The sequence below is a fragment of the Papaver somniferum genome, chromosome 6 (assembly GCF_003573695.1).
Source record: "Papaver somniferum cultivar HN1 chromosome 6, ASM357369v1, whole genome shotgun sequence".
In the NCBI taxonomy this organism is placed as follows: Eukaryota; Viridiplantae; Streptophyta; class Magnoliopsida; order Ranunculales; family Papaveraceae; genus Papaver; species Papaver somniferum.
Genome location: NC_039363.1, coordinates 52,408,292 through 52,417,791, shown reverse-complemented (window position 1 = coordinate 52,417,791; position 9,500 = coordinate 52,408,292).

Genomic DNA, 9,500 nt, shown 5'->3' with positions numbered 1-9,500 from the left:
TGTCCACCTGAATAAACTTTGCGGTTGGCTACTTCAGGTGATAGTTCTTGGTCATATTATCTCCTGACCCATTTTCCAGCTTTATGATAAACCTCCTCGAGAGATTCTATAACTTTTCAAGAAAATGAGTCTCTGATTTTACCCTTCTATAGATCGGTCCTGAAAAATGCACAGATAAATTTTTCTTGATATTTATCTACAAGTGTTTCTGCTGCTTTAAACCTCCTTAAAAAGTCTGTGAAACTTTCATCGAGTTGTTGCGCAATTCTTAATACGTTTTCCAAAACACCTGCTTGTTTATATTGGAGGAATAATTCTGAATGAAGAGAGTTTTGATGTCGTTGAATTTATGAACTGAGTTGGATGGAAAGCATCTGAACCATACTAGTGCATCATCTTTTAAGATGTTTTGAAAGAAGCGTTCCATGATGTATGTGTTCTCGAGATACAAAGCCATCTGCTGCTCATAGTGAAAGACATGCTCGTTTGGGTTGGTATACCCTTTGAATCCTTTGAAATGAGATAAGTGAAACTTTTATGGGACTCGACATTCTTTGATCTCTCTTGAAAATGGACCATATTTAAAAGTATAGGTTGAGTCTGACCTTGGCTTATTGATAAGAAGCTTGAATCTGTCCTCATGCTCTTTAAATATCCTTTCTAGATTAGAATCAACTGATTCCTGGATAGTGTTTGTAGGGACCAACAAGTCTGGTTCAGAGTTTTGCTGTCTACTTGTTGACAGATACTGATTAGTGAGTGGGATCCGGTTACCAAATCGTTGTCGTAGTTGTTCTTGATTAACCGGGCTTGTCCTCGGCAGATGAGTTAGATTAGTTGTTGAGGAGGATGGAATAGGTGCTTTCCTCTGTTCTGGCATCTCAGGTGCTGGTGGAGTCATCTGATTAACCCTGTCAATTAAATTTGAGATGGATTTCAGTAAATCTTGAAGTATTTCATGTGGAATATGGACCACAATAGAGGTGCTTACAGCAAGTCTTATGGTGGAATCCATCCATCTTCCACGCCACCTCAGCACTTGGAACTGTGGATGGAAGCGCAAGTGTAATGGTGGAACAGTAGAAACGCTATTCTTAATGGAGCTAAAAAAACACAATTAAGAATGAAGCTTTTTTTCAGCCGTTAGATTTCAACAACTCATTTTAGATCTACGGATAAAAAAAAACACAATTTTTAATGGAGCTAAAAAAACGCAATTAAGAATGGAGCTAAAAAAACGCAATTAAGAATGGAGCTTTTTTTTTCAGCCGTTAGATTTCAACAACTCATTTTAAATCTACGGATAAAAAAAACGCAATTCTTAATTGCGTTTTTTTTTAGCTCCATTCTTAATTGCGTTTAACGCTATTCTTATTGGCGTTCAGATGGATTCCACGAACCCTTCCACGAAACCGTGGAACCTTGCTTGGATTTTCTGTGGAAGACCCCAACTTGGAAGCCACTATACTTGATATTCCATGGTTTTTCCACACTTGGAATAGTTTGGATTCCACCATAAGACTTGCTCTTAGAGGTGGAGCTTTTGGCAGGTTTATCCTTGATACAGGTGTCACTGTTTGTCCTACCAAAACTTCTAACTGTCTGACCTTCTGGGACCAACATAGTGGATGGCATGTCTGCGATTTTACCTCGTGAGGTAGTTGGCTCAGGTTGAAGGTCGGCTGATGTACTATCTCGACCTGGAGCTGTTGCATGTATATGAGGTGTAGTAATTGGCGTATGTGCCTGAGGCATTCTGCTTGTCGAGGATGCCATCTCAGATGTTGGTGTCCGACCTAGGGAAGTTGTTTTAGGTCGTGGAGGTAGTACTCTTCTTGGTGTTGAATTTATCATGTGTTTGTACTACACAGTGACAATCAACACGTAAGAGTTTGTACCCTAAAACTCTTTCTTGATTTGGGGTAATTATTATTTTATGCCTAAATCTGGAAGATTATTTGAGGACACAATAATCATATTTATTGTTTGGCAGTTAGATCTATGATGATTTATAACAAACTGGTAAGTGAATCAGATGAAAATCGATAATTCACGACGTGGTTTTCAGATTTGAAGATATACATCTTTCCAGATGTTAATCTTCTTTAGATGTGAGGAAGTGTCTCAAATTCCTGTGATTGTTGTTTTGACTTTCGATGATAGATTATATCGTTATTATGTTCAATCATAAATCACATGTTTGCAGGAGGATCGAACATCAATTATACTTTATAGATGTAGCTAGAAAATGACATGAGAATAATTTTTTAAGGATCTTTTCCTAAATCATTCATATATCATAAATCGCATCAATTTGTGGATATAATGTTATTAAAATAAAATCATGTGAATATTTATACACGTATGAAATCAAAATTATGAGGTAAAGCTAGATCTGTAAGAATGACGACACATATATATACTGAATCATTTGATGATGAACTCAGATCATTCGTTTTTACGCTTTCTTGATGAGAAAAAGATGAGAAAAGGCTAGATTTATATAACTGTTAGATAATATGCTTCAATATCGAGGCGATAAAGCTTAAATAATGTGAGATAACATACTAGGGAGATCAAAATGCTCAAAACATTCATTATTAACAAGATTCAAAACAGATCGAAGTAGTAATGCTTAAAACATTCATCATTAACAAGATTCAAAACAGAACGAAGTAATAATGCATCGTTACGATTAGGATGTAAGATTGGATGTCGTTCGTGCATATCACTTTTAGATCTATATTTGGATGATTATAATGCGATGATCCATGTAAATTATCACGAGAAACTCAAAATTAATACGTTTTATGCATAAAAAAGCTTAGATCTACATTTTCAGGTCAAAAAATCATGCACATATATCAATCTTTTTCTTTAGAAAAACGCATTTCCTCCCATATAAGCATTTTCCAAACATCAAGATTACGATATATCATGCTTATTTCATAATTTAGATGTTAAAAAGTGTTTCTAGTCCCAATGAAGATGCATATTTCATGTCAGGGGAGTAGAGACTTCGTATACGTACCTACACAGAGTTATGATCCGATGATTCATCTAGTTGATCACCAATCATGATCAATTACTGTACTCTTACATATTATTATCTCGATTTAAACAGTTGGGATGGGTTATGGTTATCTTCTCTGTTAGTCAGATTGTCTGTCCAAAAAGTATCAAGAGACAAAATCATTGAAAAATATTTCTTATTGATCAGTAAAAGTTGTGTACATTGTACTTGGTTTACAAGCATTGCCTCTCTCGCTATTCATATTAGCGTGGCTATTACACAAGAAGCATGTATAACTCGAAACCTCCTTAATCTAGCTGGAGATGACGTCATTATCCACTCAAACATTACTTCCTTCTCGAATGATCTCCTCGACCTGGTTAATGTTCCTTGTCACGAGACCCTTACACGAGGTCGTGGGCTCTCAATCTTGACTCCTAGTTGTGTCTTCGATCTATATCTTCGTTATGGTCTTCAGAAATCATATCGTGCACGTGGTTTGGTCTTCGTCTTCAGGTCGTGCTTATGAGCTTATGATGTCCTTTAAGTATTGCACGTACTAGAGACTCGTCTGCCCGACATCGACCCAGGCTCTTTCTCAGCACTCTAGCTCGTAGGACCTATACTAGATGTCAATATTGGGCAAATGCTATATTTTTTCATCTACACCAATTAAAAGTAGATTTCTATCCCAAATATTTTTCTCTATTATCTCTATTTACGAACTAAAAAAGCTAAAAACAACGATCTTAATATTAGAGGCACTAAAATATATTATTTTCGTGAGAAAAATAATCATCAAAAAAAACTAAGCTCTAGGACAGTTACGAACAAAGATGATAATTTTAGTGATATAATTCAACATAATAATTATATCTTTTCTAGCCATGTACAAACGTAGAGATTAAAGTTATCGATCTTATTCCCCGCCAGTTAGGGTTTTAAGGAGGAAAGACGACAACTAGAGAACACTTACAGAATCCATGTAACATATTTACTAAAGTGTAATCGTGAGAAGATCAGTATTTCAATTCTCAAAATAGTTTACTCCTCTTTTAGCCAGTAACGAACACAAAGAGTTAAGAGCTTAACCTATGAGAACATATGAGATATCTGTTCCAATCACCATAAGTATGATAACAAAGAATAAATCCCACAAAATAAGCAATACATATATATTTTCGAGATATGCAGACCCTAAAGTAATATACAAACCGAAAATTTATTTTTAGGTTAAATTTTATGTTGAAAACATATATTGGGGTCGGTCCTGGTAGAGATCCTTTGGACCAGTCAGGCTATACATCCCCATGTCAGGGATCGGGCATGCTATATATCCCCAGGTAAGGGATATGTCCTACTATATATATCTTGATTCTTTTCAACCACGAAACAAGTTTCGCAAGTCTACTCCTTAAACTCATGTAGTTAAACATAGTTTCTAGGCACAGAATCAACCCAAAGCTAATCTAAAATTCCAAACGCTCGTTCAACATCCTTCCTCAAATCCCACTTCCTGTTAAAATACTTCATGAATGATCCACTTAGCCATGGGAGCGATGACTGTACACTTGAATTAAAGATGACCATTTTAGATAAGTTTCATCCGCCAACTAATACCCATGAAAGTAGTGATTTCCGTTGATTGTGAAATTAATCTTGAGAATTTTTTTTATACCTTAGGTCTTTAAGAAGAGGTAATTTGTGCAAAATATTTATGTCATTTTGTGAACCCGAAAGACCAAAATGCATGCCCATCCAATAACCATAAGTTGCAACAACTTTGAAAATAACAATTGGCTTTGGGCAATGATCTTTATATTGACATGCTCAGAAGGTAGGGCATCCTTGCTATACCCAATGCATGTAATCGAGATTATCTTACATGCCTATCAATCCCCTGTCCTCTTTCGCAATTTTCTAACATCCGCCTGAGTTGTTTTCGTAAAAATGTTGGACCAAAATAATTAATTATTGTTTCCCAAAACAATGAAAAATACTTGTATGCAGTTTTTTTCCTATTCGAATGTACTCATCGGTAGAATCCGTTGGACACGCATAACCTAGAATCCTTAGGGTTGTAATAACCTTTTGTTCAAGACTATGAATTTTAATATTTCACGCATCATACATACTGACAACGAAATTAACGTTGCACCTGACAAAGCTGATCGATAATTTTTATCACCAAATGTCGGGGCATTACAGAATCGATCCTGAAAATTTTGATTAGCGTACACAAAGTTGGAAAGAATATAATTGTGCATTAGTTTCTGATGGTAAAATTATGCCCTCAAAATGACAATCTTCTTGTGAATACTTGTTTTGGCTCTAGAATTCTCGGTATATGTCCTAAATGTAGTTGTATCATAGTGGTTGTCAGTTATTTATCCTTATTTGACTCATTCAATTATTACAACATCTGAATATTGTTCTTCATCAGACATCACAATTTTCATTTACATTTCTTCATCAGAAAATCCACTAATCATGAACTTTTATTTTGAAATATAAAACCAGAAATTTACTTTAGAATTAGGTATGAAGAAGTAAGAGAGATATGAAGAGACATGAGCAGTTAGGGGTAAGGAGGTTGGAAAGGGAAGTACGGTAAGGGATACCTTTGAAAAAAAGCTTAGCAGTGAAAACTGCGGCCAGATTCTTGGCCGCTCGATAAACCACCCAGTGCTTTCCCCATAGTGGACGAGCATATTTTCCCGTGCTCCTGGCTAGGCAGTATTTAGAGCAAAAAAAAATGATGCCAGATCGAAAGACACGAAACTAAGATGAAGATGAATACTGAGAAAGTCTTATCTAGACCTTCAGAATAACCTCCATGTCATCTTTTTAATTATTATTTTAAAATATTTTTTTTAAACCAATAGAAAAAAAGAAATCAATTTTATCTATTATCCAAAAAAATAAATCCTCAAGATAAGACTGCACATCATTGTTATTTTTGGAGATGGTTTATGAGCAAACCACTGTTATTTTTGCCTGCCTAGCTAGTTTGGGACCTATGGCATTTATTTGGGGCCTGTTACTAAAAATTTCTCAAAACCCATTAACCAACTATTCCCTTTCTACCCATTTTATCCTTGATTAATTAGTATTAATTAATTGTTTTAGGTGTTAATTAACCGTGTTAGATGTGAAATCAACTAATATAAATCGATCTTCAAAACATCAAACAACTTTTTTTTTTGTTTTTTTTTTTGGGGAAAAACTACCCAGAATCGGTTAACGTTCATGCACTAGTAAGCCGATTCTGGGTAGTGTTCTTTGGTATTCAAGAAGGGCATAAATAATCGGTTAAAGTATGCATAGATAAAATCTGATTCCTATAATCGTTTTTTCGGCGTCATATGTAAACCGATTGTTTGGTCGTAAGAAAAAAAAACATTCATACTTTCATTCATTTCAAACTTACTCCTTTTCGTAGGAATCACGGATACACTTAGCATGTGCATCAGGCCTTTGATCCCATAGGTGACCCTAGTGGACGAGTTATAGTCTCGTGAGGATTTACATAGATATTAACCCACAAAAACTCCTAAAACTATCAATCTTCGTCGGAGGAATCCGAGCCTGATTCACCCACCATAAAGTCTGGGCTGAACTCCCAAAATTTTGGATACCATGAAGTGATAGCTTTCATCGAATGTGAATGATTCCCCAATTTCCTCCAAGTAGCGCGCTTTCACGGTTTCGTGCTAAAAAAAATGACACAAACTTACTTTGTTAGTTACAAATTGATAAAAGTAGATTGTGTAGAATAAACCATAAAAATACTTACAAATTGTTTAAGGTACAAGATAAAGTAGCTAGCATTCAAGATTTGTTGTTGAATAGCCATAAAAGCAACTACCGCATCTAAGATGACTTGGTGCCTATCATGGATTTTTTGAAGACTTCTTCTCTTTGGGTAATCTTGTCTAAATTTATTATATATCTTTAGAACTCGACTTTGGGCGTACCATGCTTTGGTGATTGCCAAATCTTCGATGGAGTCAAACAATGCCATGCTTGTATGGGGATATATGAAATGCGTAGTTGTAGAGTATATGGAGTAGGAGCAAATTCGATGAGAAAGTTTGAGGAAAATTGTGTCCAAGGATGAGGTTTCTATATATAGAGACAAAGACTCCAACAACTAGTTTTTTTCGAAAAAGGTGAAATAATTGAGCACAATCTGTCCTCTTAAATGTCCTTAAAACCCCATTATCATTTGATGTCTACAGTAATCCGTTTTTATGTTTGGAAACATAAACCGATTGTGTCCATGTACGTAAAAAATTTGAGTTTCCACCTAAAGTAATCGGTTTATATAACTACATATGTAATCCAATTTTGACTAGAAAAAGATACAAAAAAAAACAACTGCATTTTTAAGGCATGAAGAATCATATTATACTGACCCCCACATAAACCGATTCCATGATGGAGCCTCAACAATCGGTTTATAGGTGCAGTCTTATAGCCCGATTGTTTACCTATATTTGCAAAACAGAGTTTGGAGCATGCATAAACTTGTTTTGCCATAATCATAAAAAAAAAAACTTTAATCATCAAAAAAAGTGTTAAAGACTTAAACCACCCAAAGTGTTAAAAACTTAAAACTTAAAATATTTAAAAGAGATCATCAATGTAAAGACCCTCAAGCTCGTCAGCACTATTAGACTAGTCAAGAGACGTCTTAGCCACTAATAACTCGATTAGTGTAACTCGAACGTTAACTAATATGATTTAATCTAACAACGATCTAGATATGAAATTAGTATCACTGAATAGATCTCGAAAAGTTATGCATATTGGACTACCCGCACGCGTCATTCGGACACTGGGTGAAGAAGATTTATCAATTTTTTCGGAGGGTAAAATAGTAATTTGGATATTAACTTTGTGGCTGCACTTGTCTAGTTGTCGACATCTATATTTACGATTAGGTGTGGATTTGCGAGTTCGGAATTGCACAACCATAGTATACATTGTTTGAAGAAGGAGTTTGTCCATATACATGTTTGTTTACTTCTGTGAGGATATGCTCTTTAGCATTTATATCTACATAAATTCAGCTTTTATGCTTATGTCGGTCGACAGTTTGCGAGTTCTGAATTGTCGACATCCATATTTACGATTAGGTGTGGATTTGCGAGTTCGGAATTGCACAACCATAGTATACATTGTTTGAAGAAAGAGCTTGTCCATATTCGTGTTTGTGTATCTCAGTGACTTGGTCACTATTTAATGTCTGGGAAAAAATTATTGTTTTTCTTAATCTTGTTTATGATTACTTAGAAGTTAAATGTTAATTATTCCCACTTTCAGTTTTCAGAGACAGATCAGAGTTGCGCAGCGAAAGCCACAAGTGTTGACTCCGTTAATTAGTTAACTTCTTCTATGTTTATTATGTTGTTTATTGTATCTGTAAACCAATTGACTATTGTATATGTCTCATTTGAGAGAAGTTCATGTATATATATTCTGAGCGGGGTTAGTTTTGGGATAAGTTTTGTAGCAGATTTCTTAATTGAATGTTTAACTATTTGAATTAGATTCGTAGTGCCTCTTTATTTAGTTAATCTCTTGGATTAGTCAGCTGCTAGCTTAGGGGGCGCTACAGTGTTGGTATCAGAGCTCACTACTAGATCTTACATGGGAATAGATTGAAATAGCCAGTGCCAGTTAGTGAAATAGTTTAGTCTAGAACTGGGTTGGTTTGTGAGATAAATCTTAATCACTAAAAACCATCAATAATTAAAATAATTATTTGATTGATTGATTTGTTTGTTTGGTTGTTTGTGTATGTAGTGAAGTAAAAATTGTAGGGTACACCAATAACTTTAGCCAATAAGGATTTGAGAATAATTAATTTAAAAAGTATGCACACTTACACAATTCAATACTAAAAATAGTGAGATTAGTATTATTGATAAATCTTGAGAATCGCATAGAAATTTATTGAGTACCTTGACTTATATGTAGAATCAACAGTTTATAATCACATAAATGCTAATAATATTTATGGGATTCAGTAATTTTGTAAGAGTAGTTAGAAACCATCAATATCAATAATAAAATATTATATTAGCAATTAAAGATGATAATAATTTTAGCAAAGTAATGTTAGCATTTCTCAATTAGTATCATATTAAAGTTAACTTAACAAAAACTTCGATAAGGTTATATGACGAAAAAATAACGGTTATAATTAAATAGCTAGGAAAAATTATCAACGCTTATGTACGGATAAATTATGTAAAATTAAACTGATGTCAAATTAGAAGCACATATTTTGCGTTTAAACTAAATAGTTAATAAAATATTGATTAGGCATTAGACGTAAGAAGGCGAGGACATAATATATAAAATAAAAAGACTTAACTTGTTAGTAATTTTGTATCGAAATTATTTTTAGTCTAATAGATGATCCTGTAAATTTTTAAAATGAAACAAATAGATATGAAGTAGTAATAATAGTATTCGG